Genomic DNA, 18,049 nt, shown 5'->3' with positions numbered 1-18,049 from the left:
CCATGTAACCCTCAGGACTGGCCCTTCCCTGCTCCCGCCCCCTGCACCCCATCCTAGGGAGCCAGGTGCTGGGGTGTCATTCAGGCTTCTTTGGACGCATCCTCCCCTCCGCCAAAGCAGGACCCCGCCCTGCCTGGACCACACGAACTCTTAGGGGCAGTGAGAAAGTGCCAGTGGTGACGCGGCTCCAAGGCAGTTTCTGGAAACGTGACGATCTCAGCTCCCCCTTCGCTCGGTCCCCAAGTCCCGAGCTGCAGACTGGTCCCCGCCAGCCTCTGCCCCCGCCTCAGCCCCGCCCTCCTGCCAGCTGAGCTCTGCCTCCTTTCACACCTGATTCCAGCTCGGGTCCCACTCGCGCGCCGTGGAAGGGACAACGTCGAGGTCCCCGCCGAGGCTGGGCACTTGGGGGCAAGGCCGAGGGACCGCGCAAGGGAGGGTGGGAGGCTCCGCAGCCCGGGGGTGGTTTGCGATCCCGACGGACAGACTGATGTCCTGGACCAGCGACGAGGTGAGAGGGAAGGGGGGTGGGGAGGTGGAGCCGCCGGGCAGGGGCGGTGCCGCGGGGAGTGGAGCCCGGCCTCCCGCCCCCACCCCTTTCGGTGCCCGAGTCTGGGCGGTGACACAAAAAGCTCCCGCACGGGGCCGAGCGCCTGGCGGCGGTGTCCGACCGGGAGCGCGGAGGGCGGCCGGGCAGGTGGGGCGCCACCCGAGGGGCCGAGCAGGGAGCTGGGGCTGCAGGCGCCGCCGCCGCGCTCCCCGCTCCCGCCCCGGAGCCCGCGGCGTGCGTCTGGCCGAGCGGGTGGCGGGCGCGCTGGGACCACCCGGCGATGCTGCCGCTGCCGCCGTCGCCGCCTCTGTAGGGAGCGCCTGAGCCTGCTGCGGAGTGAGGTCGGTGAGTTTCGGTTTGTTTCTCTGCTCTGTCCCTCCTGGGTCGCGGGCGGCGAGAGGAGCGCGAAGGGATGTCTGCGCCCCCACAGCGGCCGCACCCGGAGCTAGGGAAGCGGGAAAGGGGAGGTGCCGCCTGGGGCGTTAGGGGGAACCTTTCGGACCGCGGAAGGGGGTGGCGGGCCCTCAGGGGTCCCGGGGACGGGAGCGCGGGGCGCGGCGTGGCAGCCCCGGGGCGCGGGGGAGGTGGTCCCTGGAGTTGCGCGTCTCCCGAGCGCTGGCGGAGTTGGGCCGGCGGCTGGGGCGGGGAGCGGCGCTGTCGGCGGCTCCGCGGAGTCCTCGGATGCCCTCTGGAGCTCCGGTCCGAGGGAGCTGGTCTCGTGCCCGCGCCGCGCGCGCCCCTAGGGTGCACGTGCGTGCGCGCGCGCCCTAGCTGCGCCCCCACCCCGCACGCCCCCTAGGATGGGCCTCTGGCGAGGCCTTTGTCGAGCGCTTTCCCCACCCCTAGAAGTTGTCTCTGCGGTCCCCGGGCCCCTTAGGGGAGGAGAGGGCTCAGTGGAGGGCCAGATGTTGGGGGTCTTTTGTGCGGACCCACGCGCCCGGGGCGCTTGCTCCTGGAAGGGCAGCGGCAGGACAAAGCAGGCTGGACTCGTGGGACGCTGCTCGGGAGGCGGCGGTCCCCAATCCCGCCTAGGGTGGGGGTGGGGTGGGGGAGCGCTGCACGGTTTTGGAGAGAGTAGAGAAATATGCAAAACAGAGTGACAGTGACTTGATGAGGATGAGGTGGCGGACGGGCGAAGGAAAGGATGCTCGCGAACGCAGCGCTGGTGCGTTGTCTGGGCGGGTGGCTGGACGCCCCGCATTCCCGTATAACCGGCTTTACCTAGTACATTTTGCTTGTGTTCCACGATGCTATTCTATGCCTACTCGTTTTCCTTTCTTTCTGAGGGGTTACAGTTGCTAGTAGAGGCTCTACAACCAGAGGATAACTTAGAGGCGGGGGAGACTGCAGAGGAGCTGGGGGGAGGTGGTTATTTATCCTATAGAGATAATTAGGAAGCGTTACGCCCCCTCAGCGGCCGGCCTGCCCGCCACACCTCCGCCGCCTCCCTCCACCTCCCCCGGTGCAGCCACCCCTCGGCCGCTGCTCTGCCCCGGGAGGATGCTTGGATTTCTTTGCTGCGCGTATCTAACCCTTACTGCATGTATTTCACTGCAGGCTGAACAAAGCTCAGGCTCAGTTGTGCTTCCTGCTTGTCAGCCTCTTGCCTCCCAAACGCGTACCAACTGCCACTTGATGTCATCACGCAGAAGGGGGTGAAAGGAACTCGGTGACAGATTCAGGTAACCACCGATAATCTGGGTAGCCTCCTGGGTGTCTCTGGGTCATTTGGGTCAACGGTGTTTGCAGGGGGGCTGTTTGGGTGGGTTCTGCATCACACCATCCATTCCTACCTGTGTGGAGGAGTGGGGGCTGCTGAAACTCCTATTTCAGAGAAAGAAATTCCAAATGACTTTAAATCTTCCTTTTGAAGAAGTCATTGAGGGCAGGCTGCGTTTGGGGTTGTATAAATTCCACCTGGTTCCCCTTGAGGGGAATTTTTGATACAATCAGTACATAGGCAGTTGTATCTGAATGTGGGGTTTGGGTATGTGTCTGCTTTCTTATCTGTAGTAATACATTTTGGCTTCAGTCTGTGAGTGGAATACCATTTGTTGAAAAGGTATCATCGTAAAGCTGGTTATATATTTGACCAGTGGTCAATTAGGTCATCGGTCAAATACAGTAACCTTCTTATGAAATGCTGTCTCTCCCCCATCTCTTCATCATAGTAGTGTTTGCAATATCAAGAGGGACTTGCCAGCAGTAAGTTACTGGGAAGGGGGAAGAAAGGCTGTTGGGGCAGCAGAAAGAGAACAGAAAATGGAGCTTCAGTTAAGTTTCCATTTATATAGCCATGAACCATTAGGCCCTCAGTCTGCATTTTATTTTTGGGTTGTTGGTTCTTTTCCAAAAACTCTGGCCTGTTCTTTTCTTTCCAAGGATAGTTCTGTTTTGATGGCAACCTAACCAGATCTGGGGTTATCTTGATAAATCTCAGTGAAAGCATCACCTTCAGATGGATCAGGACACCTCGGTGTTAGTGTTGTCTCCTAGAGGGCAGAGTTCTGGCGTCCTACATGAGAAGCAGGGAAGAAGGATGTACATGGAAATGGACTCAAGATTTATTTTGTAGGAAGAAGGGATGGCTGAGGACCAGAGGCCACCGTGCTGTCTCTTGTACTGCTGCAGCAGCACCATATCTGTGGCAGATTCCTCCTTCACCTTTTCCCCCCAAATCCCTTAAAAGATAAAATTTAAAAACTTGAAAGATTTGTCATTTCCCCTCTAGGGTAGTTTTATTTGGAAAGGTGACTTTAACAAAACATCAATGGTACTGGCATTTATTCTCCTATTCAGAGCATTCAAATATCATTAGGAAAAGTAGAGGAGTTATCAACCTGTCCTAGCTGAAACAATGACCAATGCTTTGGAAAGATCAGATTTGTAATGGGGCTAGGGTGGAGGTATTTTGACAAGAGATTTTTATGTCAGCAATGATGCAGGGTGTGTGCTGTGTTCCTGCAAGAGGAGAAGCCACGTGATGGGATTATAGGGAGTGTAATAATGCAATAGAAACAAAGGGTGTGGTTTTGTTTTTTTTTGCATAGAAAAAATAAATACCTCGCACACAAAATTCCACATGGGAAAACAGCTGCCTGCATATGTAAATGCACGTCCAAGAACAAAGATAGCCATAGAGCAGGGTTCTATTACGTCTAGTGATCAATCCTAATCAAGTGTTGTATTAATGTTTCATTTATTCTTTTAGGTGGAGGCTCCCCACTCCCAGATGTTGGCAGTAGTGCATCTTAGTTTTAGGTTGGAGGAGCCCTAGGGGTTAGGAGAATGACTTTTTCCACCAGAGCTGAGTGCTTTCTATAATGTTCGTTTAATTCATTTGGCAGATGTTTATCAAGCACCTGGTAGACACCGGGCTCTGTGATAGCTGCCAAGGGGTGGGCTGGGGTGAGGTGAGGAGACACAAAAGTGAACCACCTTCAGGGAGCTGCCGGGGTGATGGAGAAACAAAGACCTGACGCTAATTAAGTTCAGTGGACACTAGAGAGAGAGGAACAAAGAGGGGGTATTGGACTTCTGAGGAGGCAGCTTATGATTCTTCAGCCTCTACTTGAATACCTCTTTCATTAGGATGCTCACTACTTCACAAATGGCTGGACCTGTTGTCAGAAGGTGACCTTTTCTTCAGTCTTTAAACTCTGCAGCTGAATTCCACATGAATAGGTAGATTTCCCCATTGTTTAGAGGTCATTCTGTTTTCATTCCTTATTCTCTCAGAGTTGTTTGGACTTGTCTATACTGTCGGCACCCTCTGCATTTCAAGGCATTATTCAGGCCCTGCTGCACTTGAATTTTGAAGTAAATTCTGCTTTTCTGTATGAGAAAACAGGTGGGAGGGGGATGTTTGCAGGTTTCTCTCCTTTTTAAGCAGTGATATATCAGCAAGATAGGTTCGGTTTTACTGCAGCAACAAATAACCTCTGGATCTCAGGGGCTAAGCACGGTTTCTTTCTTTCCTACACGGTGTGTCCAACACTGTCATCAGGTGGGCCCTGCTCATCTTAGTCTCACAAAGACCCAAATTAGTGGGGGCGTGATCTTGCCGTGTGATCAAGGTCGCAAGATCCCTACAGCGTGGGAGAGGAAGCTCCAGAGGATCTTGCTCCAACAGTGACACCATCTGACCCAGAAGTGACTTACATTGTTTCACCAGACTAGTCCTATTACCCCATTTAACCACGATCTGACATTTCTTGTACTGAAAAAGGGAAAACTGGATATAGGTGAGCAGCATTAATGACCTTCCGCAAGTGATGTGGCCTAGTGTGTTCCTTCTAGGTTTAGCTTAGTGCATTGAGTGTTATATGAGTATGGATTGAATGAACAAATGATGCATCTCTTAAAGAATCTGGTTTTACTCCAAGCTATTCCCTACTAATATGTTGGTATTATATTTGCTGATATGATTGCACACCAGTCATCAAATAAAAAAAATATTTTTTTTTCTCTTTTTGCTTGTTTTGAGTAGCTGTTTGTTCTGAAATGCTAGGCCAGGTGATGTTTCCAAGACTGGTTCTAAGAGGTTCTGTGCTTTGTGTTATATAACAGAGAGGTGTTGCTTACAGACTTCCTCTCCCTCACCATGTGCCTCTTGTTTAAGACTTCCTGAGTGTGTTTGGAGCAGCCCAGGGTAGAAAAAGAGCAGCAGTGGGCCTAGTGTCACCCAGGATGTGGCCTCCCTTAGCCAAGACCGCAGTGAAACAGATAAGACCTAGAGGTGGGGTAGCCTTGGGTCATCCTCTTACTGCTTTGATATTTAGAAAAAGGAATTTGGACAAGAGGCATTTTCTGGTCACAGGGCTAATAGAACACCCGTGAGTTCTGGGACATTCAAACATATATCAACAATTATGTTGACTATGAGAGTGGTGAGTTTTAAAGCCTTCCTTGCTACACCTTCTTTAAAAATAATTGGGTGCTGTGGAATAGGCATTGTGAGAGGCTGTGGATTAAGCGGCTGGTGGCTTGTCGAGAGCTTTTGCTGTGAAGAGTGCGGGTCACACAAATAATCTCTTTTGTGTCAAGTGCATGCATGGATTAGAATGTTTAGGATTTGATATGTACCTGTGGCATAAGTGTGGAATTGAACAAAATGGCATTGCTTCCGGGTCAGTGATCACCTTGTTGAAGTCATTTTTGCGGACAGCTCTCCATAGACAGGTGATGCGGTAAACTGATGACCGCTAGCTCCTGAATCACAGTGACCAGAGGACCTAAGAGTCCAGAGGCTGCCCTCTAGTCTGGCTTCCCTTGAGTGGCAATGTATTGCGCCCAGGGGGGTTTGGAAGTGGAGATGAGCAGCTGAGAAACCGGCAGGGAGGTCCAGGTCCAGCCCCTCCAAGACCTCCCTGAACCAGTTCAGGGCGAGGCGCAGACGGAGTGAGGGGGAAATTAAGCCCCAGAGGACTGGTCTTGAAAGATCTTTGGGAAGCTCCAAAATACATGTCTCTATTTTGTTTGGCCTCTGAGTCCCTACCGTTTTACTTTCATAGTGAAGTGGGCCATCCAGGTAGAAGACACTTGTGGAGGGAACGTGGTCCTTGGCACTGCCGCTCGCAAAGTGGTGGAAGCTGGAAGGGAGGAAGGCGTTGGTTTTCCTGATCCTTCCCTCAGGGCTTTGGGAGCTACACCGTGTGTTCCAGGATGAAACAAGTACTTGTTTTATGGTTAAGGATTTTCTGTTTCCAGTTGACTTACTGTCAGTGTGAGATTTAGGGGAGGAGGCCTTAAGGAGTGTATATGTGACTTGCATTTCCTTTGGGTGGTTCTTGAGGCTTGGGATTTCCTGGCAGAGACCTGATGTGGCTGCAGAGGTCTTGGAACACATTCTTTGTGGAGCTGTTTGTGTGTGGGGGTGGGGTGGGGGTGGGTGGGCGGTAACCTGTGGTCTGCTGGGAGTGGGGGTGGTGAGTGGGAAAAGGATGCCTTATTTACCACTTGACTTAATTCCTGCATGGATGAAAGTCATTGCAACACCCTGCATGGTAAAGTTTATTGCAACATCACATGGGCTTCCTGGGGGAGCAGATGTCATGCAAGGAAGGGATTGATCAAATGCAGATGTGCAGCTGATGGGGACAAAGTCGTGAGGAAATGGAGTCTCCTAACGCTGTGTTCTGTGCTTGTGTTTTCTTTCTGTTCCCCCATTCCCATCTTATTCCTACCTGTCAAGGAAATGTAACTTTTCAGCCTCACTTTCTGTTAATAAATCCCGATAATCACACGTAATGTACTCCTCACTGAGGTTCTACAAGCACTGATGAGATTTTGGTAAAAGCTTTGAGAGATACTGTGGAAATAGATACCATGGAAATAGGACCATTATTCTTCTTCACATTGGTGTTCTGCTTATTAACAGATTAACTGAACAGCTTTAGTGACAGTTCCCACATCTTCCTTGATTTCTGCCCCCACTGCCACCTCCTAGCTGAGAACCTCATTTCTGTCACTCCTGGCTTTCCCACCCCCAACTTCCTGTCCAACTTTGACTTTTGCTCTGCCTGACTGTAAAACACCAGACTAGCTGGGATGGTTAGCCCACTAGTCCCCCAAAATGCTTTGCATAGTCTATTTCTTAATTCTGGAATATTCTGTGGCCTAGAGTGTCCTCTCCCTCATTGATAACCCATCATTAAAGGTTTGACTCAGCTCTTAACTCTCCTAAAAAATTTAACTCCGTCATTTTAGCCCATAGCAATCCTTGACTCCTCCAAAGTTCTTTGGCAAAATTACATCTCTCATTTTACTCAACTTTCATTCATTCATTCACTCATTCATTCATTCTACAAAGGGCACTTATCATAGATTGTCCTAAATTATCACCTAAGATTGAAATGTCTTTTTCTTTTTGTTAAATTGCAAAGAGCAGAAACCCACTCAAGCTAGTTCACATAACGGGAGGTGTGTTGAAAAGATGTCCCAGATGTCTTTTGTCACCAAGCCACATATCACAAGTCATTGCTCAGCTGAGGGAGAGAGTAAAGGGTACAGTTCTTTCCAAGGGGGCCTGTCAGCAGGCAGATATAGAGATTGAAACAGCAGGATCTCAGTTATCTTACAGGTTCCTTAAAGATGAAGACTGGATGAGGTTTGACCCTGTTTTGTATTCCCTACCACATTGGTATAAAGTAAGGGCTCAATAAATACTAAATCATTGATAACACAGAAATGATTTTGACCTACTGTGATAAAGGAATTATAGATGTTTTTGACCTGTAGCATTAAATGGAGTTAAGAAGAGAGAAACTTATTTTTAAGAGCTTCCCCTGCTTGCATTAATAATTGAATCAGATTACAGTTGCCGGGCTGCAGTGTGCATACCAGTGGTTGGGAAGTGAACATTCTCATAGAGGGTCATCATTCTAACAAAACGAATTGTCATTGTTGGCCTGTTTTTCAACTTGAATTGGCCTGCTTCTTCCAAAACAGCAATAAAGCAAACAAAAAAGCCCTCTTCTTGGTGACATACAGTAAGCAGCATTAGAATGCCACACCCCACCAGGCCAGCCCACAATCTCAAGGAGCAAACTGTGCTGTTTGGACTTGACATGAGTGGGTGACAGTTGCCCACAGCTGGTTACCACACCTCCCTTCCTAATTAACTTGTGGCCATAAATGCCTTTGGGAGAGACATCTGGTTTACCTCACCTCTTGATATTGGAATACTCATTCAAATGATGGAAAGTCTTCTTTAGCACTTGGAATGCTTGATCATTATGGATAGTGTTATTATGAAAGAGGAAATGTGTTCAGCTGCTTGGAGAAAATGGCCAGGAATACATTAACATTAAAATAATGTTCTCAGTTTGACAGATAATGAAAGGAGCTGAGATAAATGTCTCAAAAACAAAGTCTTTGGTGTGATATTCTTTTGCAGTTGTGTTGCTCTATAGGTCTGCAGATTGCTTCCTTTCAGGTTAAAGAGATCAAAAGTGGTTGGAGAGCACGAGGATAGATCTCTGTACTGTGTTTAGAGAATTTGTCCCTTTGTTGTCTGAGACATAAGGACAACTGTTATCCTAAGTGAATAATAGCTAGGCAGATAGAGAGCTGTCCTTAACTGGGGTGAACACCTGTCCATCTACTCCTGTTCCATCACACTAACCCTTCAGAAGCTTCAGGTAGGAATCCATCTATTCACCTATGGTGGTGGGTAAAGTAGCCTTTGAAACACTGAGCATCAATAACTGAAACCTCAGATTAGGTATACAAGTGTATTTATTAAATTTATTTAAATATTCAGTGCCTACTGTTTGCCAGGCACAATTCTGCCCAATTCTAACTAAAATCCTTACCTTGCCTTAGCTTAAGGTATGAGCTTAACTCATGATTGATTTGACTTTCTGTCTTTTTTTTTTTTTTTTGCAGTGGCAAAGCTAAAAGTGGAGAGAATAAAAGAAATGTATCTGATACGCTCCTCTCAGTTCTTGATCCCTTACTATGTATGCCCACCTTACTGGAACCTAATTCAGTCACGTGGTTGAAAACATGAAACTTTTGAAGCAACATGGGTTGGGTTCAAACATGCTCTGTCATAAGGACCTTGAGTAAATAAGGTCTCACTGAGCCTTAACACAGTAATCTCACTGAGTTATTGTGACCATGAGATCATTTATATAAAGTGCTTAGTGTATTGTCCTGCACATCATAAGCACTGCATAATGGCAGCTATTATTAACGCCCATTGTATTCAGTGTTTGCTCCCCACCAGTCTTGGTGCTGGATTCTGGAAATCTTGGGGTGAATAGTTACGGTCTAAACTGAAGGAGCTCTTAAACTAGCCAAGGAAATATCCACTTCCAAATAACTCTAGCCTTTGGCATTTACATGAGGATTTCTTCTGTATGTCATGTCATTGGAGTCTTGTCATTGGAAAGTCTTGTCATTGGAAAGCTTTGCTTAAATGCTGTGGCTTTTAAAATGATAGGCCTTTTCAGGAGGAAGCTGGAGGAAGCTGTGAGGTTCTAAGACAGCCCATAGGCAACCTAGGTCGTTTTTAAAGGGCACGAGCCACGTTTTTCCTGTGGCCTCATTCCTCTCAGGCAAGTGAAGGACCTCCAGTAATGTACCTCCCTTTGCTGGGGTCTGGTTTTTGGGGGGGGGGGTAGAGTGACCCACCGACTCAGCTTGTCCAGGACTAAGAGGGTACCTGGGTTGAGGGACTTTCCATGTTAAAACCAGAACAGTCCCAGGAAACCTGGGACGAACTGGTCACCCTACTTAGGGGGTCCTGTCCTTGTTCTGTGATTGTTTGCATCCTGAAGCAGGCTTTTTAGACATTTCACATCGTTAGACACACAGCCATCGTAAGAGAGGAGGCAGGAGAGAACGGGGCAGTATAAGACTGGAGAAGGCAGCATGGCTTGTCAATCTCTTCATTTATGAATCTGCTTTTTGGATGGCATGTTTATTAATATTTCTATTATTTTAAAGAAAACAGCTCTTTAATAAAGGCACAAAAGCTAGACTATACAATGTAAAATGTAAAGTTAATGGAATCTTTAAAAGTTCCCCTTAGTGGTATTTGCTGTGCCTGGTAGGGCTGTTGCACAGAGCTGGGTATGTAGTCGACATTCAATAAATACTTGTTGAAGGAATACTGGAAGCAACTTAGTCTCCAGAAATAACTCTGAGAGCTGGGTCCCAGTTCAGGCTGGACACGAGGCTAGGCCCTTTGATACCCGCATCAAAAATGTGTCAACGCGGATCTGCTCTGGGTTCCTTGTTGTGCTGATATCCAGAACATATTTATGTAGGAGCGTAGGCTCTTCTCAAAAAGTGATGTTTTTCCTTCTTGGTGGAACCACACGACACCAGCAGATGAGCCTCCTTGTCTTATGTTTGCACCTGGGATGCTTCTGGACTGTGCCCATCTTGTAAATGTGATAGTAGGTGGGCTGTGATGGGGGCGCTGGTGCACACAGTGCTCAGTGCTCTCCTCCCAAAGATGGGGAGGGATTTCCCGATGAGTCCGTTAATTCCAAGTGGGGGCTGGGAAGGGGACCAGACCTGGCTCCATACCGCTGGGTGGACGTGTCTGGAGCCGGGCTCCCATTCGCCTGTGTTCCCTCTTTCATGGATACGGAGGGTTGATGGCAACTGATAAGGCTGTTAGATAAGCCACAGATTTTTCTAGTCTTTAGCTGAGGCTTCAAATGGTAATCCTTTGTTTTCTGTTTCTTTTTGAGAAGTGTTAAGTGTTTATCTGGGGATGTTAGGACCTGCAGCAAATTGCCAGAAACAGTACTTAGTTTGCTGGTTGCCAGTTCTGTAAATCTCATGCACAGAGCACCTGAGGGCAATTGCCAGACATTTACATCCCCCTTCCCATCAGATTCCCATGTCATCATTATGTTCACTGAGAAATCATATTCCTGTCTGTTCCTGATAAGCCAGATTTCTTTAGGGTTTCTTACTTCATCTAAGAAGAAGGTAAACAGCTTGTCTACAGAAGGGTAATCTTTTGGGTGAACAGAACTCATTTACTAAATTGCCTTTATTTCTGTACACAAAATGCTAAATATTAGTTCAAAGAGTTAGTGTTTCTTTGCAGAGTCCATAGTTTACTTTTTTTTCCAACAGGGGAGTCAGAGCTATCAAAAATTAATTGCTCATATGACTTGAGTTTGTAGCAAAATAAAAAATAAGGTCTTTGAGAATTACATCTCAGGGCAGGCATATTTCCCTACAAGAGGTTCACTGATGTACAAGGAAAAGTGTCTTTACTAAGAAGTTAAAAAGAACACATTGGATTTCACTCCAGACTTATTACACCTTATTTGTGAAATCTGTGCATGCAGATGCCAAACCCTCTCTTTAATATGCTCCTTAAAATAGCATTCTCTTTGGGGTCAAGTCCAGTCTGCAGTGGAAATTGAAGAAGACGCTGTCCAGACAATTTAGAATTCCTTGTAAATTAGGAGGGCAGTGATAAACAATTTTGAAGTCTAAGCGTGATTCAGCCTAGTTTTCTGGTTGGCTTGGCTTTTGTTTAATCCTGGTTCTTGACTTATTGCAAAAGGCATCGCCATTCAATTGTTTGCACTTTTCATAAAGGTGGAAGGGACTTGACTTCGCCCAAGACTCTAGACGTCTCCCCTCACCATAGGAGGAAGCAGTTCTGAACAGGCTGACTCTCCTCTGGGTTCTGGAGTCTGCTTCCCTCATTTTAACTTCTCCTTCAATGTTCTGACTTGTAAAGAAACAAATTTCTTCCTTCTATGAGGCTTTTTAGAACTAGGTGACTGGTGTAGTTTGATATAGTCTATAGTACTTCACAGCTAGATACACTTAGTTTTCCCAAAGCTGATCACAGTGAAAATAAGAGTTAGAGAGAGAGACGACAATGTGAGGGAGGAAGAGTGAGTGAAGAGAAATGAATGGGGGTAAATAATTGTGTCTGAGTATGGTATTTTTAAAATTTTAATTTTAGCTGCAAAAGTAAGAACCACCGTTGTTTACATGGTGATATTGGTTTGTAATTAATAGCATCTTGCCCACACAAACTGAAGTTGCTGTTAATAATATTCTACGAAACAACACGAAAGGTCATCAGATATTTTTATTCCCAAACTATGTTGGAGTCCACAAAGTATTTCATGACAACTGAAAGGCAATTTTGGAGGGCAGGGGAGATGGCCATGGTACAAAGGTAGAGATAGTCTTTATTGTATGCTTCAGGTGCAGTGCTAAGAGCTGTAAGCACATTATCTGGGAAGCAGGAGATTCTGGAAAGTTAGGGAATTTCTTCAAGGCCACGTAGTGAATTTGTACCAGAGCTAGGATATGAACCTGAACAGCAGTCTGTGCTTTTAACTGCAGCCTGGGTGCCACATGCACAACCGGTTTTAAATCGGAAGAAGCAAAAACTTGTTTTTAACCCTACAGCTTCAGTGTAACATCATTTTGGAGGCGATCTGACTTCTGCACTGTCCTGTCCTTGGGAACAAAGATGGACGCATTTGGTCAACCATCTGCCTGCATCAGTTTCGTGTTGGCTTTGAGGCAGTGTGGTTCTCTGAGGCAGCGTGGTTTGAAAGACTGCATGACAGGTCCTGTTGGAAAATTTGCAGTGAGATTTCCAGCTATTACCTGAGCTTTGCCCTGTGCTAACAAGTTTCTATGAAGTCTGATGGTGTGACTTGTTTCTCAAAGGGCCACTTGACTGAAACCTATTGTGTGTGTCTGGGAGCTTAACTTTCGTGAATACACTGCTAAAAAATGTTGAACAAAAGGCATTTTTTTACTACCCTCCTCCCACCCCAAAACAAAAGGGGAATAAATCACATCCTTTCATATTGCCATTCCTTTGTGCAGTTCCCTTTTCCTGGAACCACCTTTTCTACAGCTCACCCCCCCAAAAAAAAACCCCACAACATTTTGATGGGAAGCCATGAGTATATGCTTCCTTCAAGACGTCCTTCCGATTCCACTTCCCTATGGCTTCTCCTCCAACTCTCTCAGGCAGAATTAATTTTCCTTCCATTTGTTCTCTTAAACCCACTTAGCCCCACGTCTGATAATTCTGCATGTGCTCACTGCCCCACTGTGAATTCTTTGACTGTAGGACCTTGTCTTGTTCGGGAGCTTGGATGAATGAATGCAGGAACGAACAAGCAAACAGATGAGCAGACCACAGATAACATGGATTTGTTGGGATTGGTTAGAATGTATTGTAGCGGGAAATGGTGGTAGAGCTGAGCGTTGAGGTGTGTGTAATTGTGGCGACTGGCTAGATGCTTACCAAAATCTCAGCAATGTTGCCGTTTGGGGCTGGTTAATTCTTTGCTGTGGGGAGACTGTCCTGTGCACTGGGGAACATTTAGGAACATCGCTGGACTTTACCTGCTAGATGCCAGTTGCCCAGCTGTGACAATCAAAGATGTCTCCAGACATTGTCACATGCCCCTTGAGAGTCAAAATTGCCCCCAGTAGACAACCACTGTACTGGACTACTTTCTACATCTGGGGGTGGGGCGGGGGGGGGCATGTGACTGGTTCTCACCAACAGGATATGTGTAGAAATGAGAGGCAGTTAAGAGTGGGGGTTCTTTTGCACATCTGCTCTCTTTCTGGTCTGCTGGCCAGCTGCAGGGGGTGCTGGGGAGACCTGTGAAGCCCTGGGGTATGAGGGAGTCACAAGGTGGAAGGAGCCTGGGTCTTGAATGACCGTGTGGAGCAGAGCCTTCCTTACCAAGCTGCATTGGGGTGCAATGTGAAGAAATTAAGCCACATGGCATTAGGCCAGTGAGATTTGGGGGTATGTATTTTGGAAGTCAGTCTACTTTCCCTAACCTTCCCTGACACTTGGGATGAAGGGACTTTGCTGAAGCAGCCGTGCCAGTATTCCAGGCAGTGACTGAAAACAGACATTCTAACTATGGAAAAAAAGAGAGTGTATTTGTTTATTTGTTTGTTCTTGTGTAGGTAGCATCAGTCTTATTGCTGTAATTCTTTTAATTTCTAAAATTTGTCAGAAAATAAGAGGATGATAAATGTGCATTTGTTATTCCACCACTCTAATAATTCTGACCTGTGAATAACAAGCAGCTCTGAGCTATAAATATTTTTAGTAAAAAGTAATAAAACATCAAATGTCCCAGCAGTTCTCATTTCACTGTGTATGAATGTGTGTCTGCAACGCAAGTTCAAGTTGGGATGTCTGTGGCAATTTATGTTTAATGCATTTTCATATTTTGGGGGGGAAATGACAGATGCTGATACCCTACGGTCACAGCTACTCCCCACACCGTTAATAAATACGTCACTGTGTGATGTGATGGGCTTTGAAACAGACTCATATATGCTGAGTCCAGCTGAATGCTGTGGTTTAGTGTCCTTTAAAAAGCCAAACCCGAAACCTTGCTTATCAGACCAAATTCAGTGCCTAGTGCTAGATTTCCTTTGCAACAGTTAATTGTGTTTGTGGTTGTGATTACGCAGAGCCACTCTCTGAAAAGTGTAAGTCAAACGGTTTCATTTGGCGCCCATCTGGGTGACAACGGCGGGGTTGTTTGTGGGGGACAATGGCTGATTGTGGGTGAGCCCTTCGTTGGCGGAAAGCTTTGTGTTTGAGTCAGTGGTCTCGGTGGCTGCCCCATTTGCACAGCATTCAGTCCGTGGTACAAAGAGCCACCCCCAGTGACTTTCACCTTACCTGTCAATCAAAGACTCCCTGTCAGCAAATAGAGCAAATCTGGCTTGTGGATTTTAAGATGGTAAAGTCGCTCTGGAAAAAATCCTGCTGGCATCTTAACTACCAAATATTTGATTCTTCTGTGTTTCTTCCCCCATATAAAACATTTTCACAATAGTAAGAATAAGAGTAGCTACTACAGGGAATACTAATTATGTGCTGGGCTCTAAGGGCTTAGCACACAGTGTGTGGATCATTATGACAGTATCTTAAGAGGAAGGTACTATTAATATCTCTATTTTAATTTCTCCATTTACAAGAAATTGAGGCACAGAGAGGCTAAATGATTTGCCCAAGGTCACAAAATGAGTAATGCCAGGGCTGGGATTAGAACCACGAGTTTATGCTGCGGTATGCTGCCTCAGGTTTTTCAGTCTGTTAAGGACACTCACTTTCTCAGAGATGTCCTGTATTTTCATGACCTCAACTAACATCTGTATATGATGATTCAAAAGAGTTATTGATATTATTGCTTTATTTTGCACAGGTTGAGCATAAAGTCCCTACTAAGCTGTCAGCTGGTGGTCTTCTACAAATCTTGGCACAATGTTTCCTTGTAAGAAAGTGCTAATTTAGCACATTGGTTTGATTATTTTTTACCCTATATAGAGATACTCCTTTACGAGTTTACATCTGTAGGGATATGAACACGTGGACACAAGGAACTCAAATGCCAGGTGGTATTGGATGAAGTGGCCTTGGAATTCAGAGGGGGAAAGATGACTTCCTGCTAGAGGGTTTAGAATGGCTTCCTGGAAGAAGTAGGCATTTGATGATGCCCTGGAAAGGTAAGTACTCATCGGGACCTGTGGGCAGGTGAAATGGCATTTTTGCAGCAGCAAGGCGGTAAGGGAGGATGGATTTTGTCTTCTGAACAACAACAGATGCTTTCTGACTGAAGCATGGAGTACGTGAGCAGGACTTGTAGGAAGAGGATTAGAATGGTGGGTGGAAGGGGGAGTCTGCGATTTATTTGGCAGGAAACCATTGATGGTTTGGGGGCTGGGAAGGATGTGAGTGTGAAGCTATGCTTTCAGAAGCTTAACGTGGCAGCAGTCAGTATGGACTGGGATAGGAAAGGACAAAGGTGGGGAGACTAGTTGGGGTCCAGAGAAGATGTGGGGAAGAGTGGGACTTCAGGGGAGGGCCGCAGGAATGGAAAGGACAAATGAAGACAAGAGGCATTTCAGAGACAAAGTTAGTAGAATTTTGGAGACCAGTTGAGCCAGAGATGAGAGGTAAACAGGTTTTCGAGTCTGAGGCACTGGGTGAATAGTGATAACAAATATAAAATTGCAGAGGAAGGACCACATTTGGGAGAAATCAAGAGTTCATTTGGAAATGCATTTAGTAGTGAGGTCAGAGCTGTCCCTTCAAAAGTAATGCACATCCAGGTGGTCATTACGAGTCTGAGGTTTGGATCATATTGCCCAGTGGGAGAGAGAACCTCTCGAGGGCTGGCTGTGAAAAGACATAGGTCAAAAGAATGGTAGGAACAAAGAAAAAAGTTATCTGCAGCAGAGAACACTTGCATGTATGGAAAACTAAAAGCAGTGTGTGATTTCATGTTATTGTGTAGCTCGATCCTATTAATTACTCCCAAATTGGTTATGATTTCTTCTAGATCTGAAATATTTTACAGACCATGCATGAGGAGTGCTCCCTATGGGACCCTGCCTGGAATATTGGGAACCTGGTGGGAAGACCCTCTCCTCATCTGAGCCGGTTCACTCACCAGCCCCTAGACATGCTCGGGACTGGCTAGCCTGCTTGCTCTTCCTCTGCCCTTCTATTCAAATCATAACTCTTTCTTTAATTCCCTGCTTAGATCCCATCACTGAATCCTTGATAAATCACAGCTGAAAATGACCTTTGCTGTCTCCTCTGTCTCGCAGACCTTAGTGTAGGTCCCGGGGACAGCCAGCTGCTGACCAAAGGTAGATCAGGGCTGAGACTAGGCCCACCTTATTCATCTTTGCATTCCAGGGACCTAGTGTATTGTTTTTTGTTTTTTGTTTTTTGTTTTTTTCCACCAGTAAATGTTAGTGTGAACTGTAATGTCTCCAACTAGTTCTTAATCTCCTCGAGGACTGCAGAGATTAATGCTTTTTTGTATTTCCCACACTCTTTTGGATGTGGTATCTACGTGGAACTGGTTGATTAAAGGCTGTATCATCAGAAAGTTTCCTTTCCTCTTAGGGGGCCCTGCATCTTGCAGCTGAATCTTGTATCCACCATCGGAAGTGTGGTATGTTAGTTACCACCTTTGACTTAGTTTATATTTGTCTACTATTTGAAAGATATATTGACTGTCTTGATTAATTCTTCTCTTAATGTGGTGTTAGGCTGTGGCCACGAGGAGATAGTATCAGGGCACGTTGCCATGTAGTTTTGCCTTTGGTTTTAAGGTAAGATGTTGGGTTAGGTTTTCAGGAATCAAAACATACTCAGAGCCCAAATGGGTAAAAACAGTAGTAGAAGCCTGAAATTAGTTTTTATGTTTCTAAAATTAACTTAATCAGACAAAATTCATTAGTATGGTATGAAAAATTGTTGTGAATAAACAGAATGAAACTATGCTTATTAAGATAGATTAGGAAAATACTTTGGGGAGTAAAGCAGCTTTAATTTTCCTTTCTTGAGGTTTGTTTACCAATACAATCTCAGCTCCATCAGCCTCAAAAAACTCCTAGCAATTAGTACTGATTAGCTAGAATCTGCTGTCCTGGGCTCTGGCCTGTTCCATTTTCTCATTAAACAAGTCCACTTTCTCTGGGTTATGGAGAAAGAGCTTTTACTCCCTCAGAGAATGTTAGGTGGGCTGATGTTCATAACTGACTTCTGAATAATGAGAGTTTAATACATTGGCAGAAAAAAAGCAAGTGGTGGTGTTAGCCCCAGCGCTATAGGAGGTAAGACCTGCCAGTTTTTAAGTATGGAGATTGAAGAATTTGGGGTAAAATTTTAAATATTAAATATCTTTGAATTGGACTCACTTTTATAAGTGAAAAAAATTGCTAATATTTGGCAGTCACTAAATCCAAAGCATCTTGTGAAACTCTACATGTCACCCAATGTAATTCTTACAATAATTTAGGAGGGGGTTTTTATCCCCATTTTTTGGATGACCAAACTGAGGCACGGAGGGAGAGGTCTAGCAGCTTGCTCAAGATTATGCCATCAAGTGGCAGAACCAGGGTGGAAACTCAGTAGCAGCATTGGTATGTCAGTTCATTATAATACAGTGATCTTTAAGAACTTTGCAGTATTGAAAAGTACTGATAAAA

At 46.1% G+C, this 18,049-nt stretch overlaps 1 protein-coding gene across 16 annotated transcripts in view; it reads left to right on the top strand.

Moving 5' to 3' along the window:
* The first annotated feature begins 356 nt into the window (after positions 1-356).
* The window catches only part of RNF152 (ring finger protein 152), a 73,774-nt gene continuing 56,081 nt past the window's right edge, over positions 357-18,049 (top strand). For 4 of the 16 annotated variants that reach the window (XM_057698525.1, XM_057698536.1, XM_057698534.1 and 1 more), the window contains exons 1-2: positions 517-888; positions 2,105-2,229. The gene's annotated coding sequence lies outside the window, so the exon portion shown is untranslated. The other 12 variants (XM_057698531.1, XM_057698527.1, XM_057698535.1 and 9 more) reach the window with 10 other exon arrangements.

The sequence above is a fragment of the Hippopotamus amphibius genome, chromosome 11 (genome assembly GCF_030028045.1).
Source record: "Hippopotamus amphibius kiboko isolate mHipAmp2 chromosome 11, mHipAmp2.hap2, whole genome shotgun sequence".
NCBI lineage: Eukaryota > Metazoa > Chordata > Mammalia > Artiodactyla > Hippopotamidae > Hippopotamus > Hippopotamus amphibius.
This window is presented reverse-complemented; position numbering and strand designations above follow the sequence as displayed.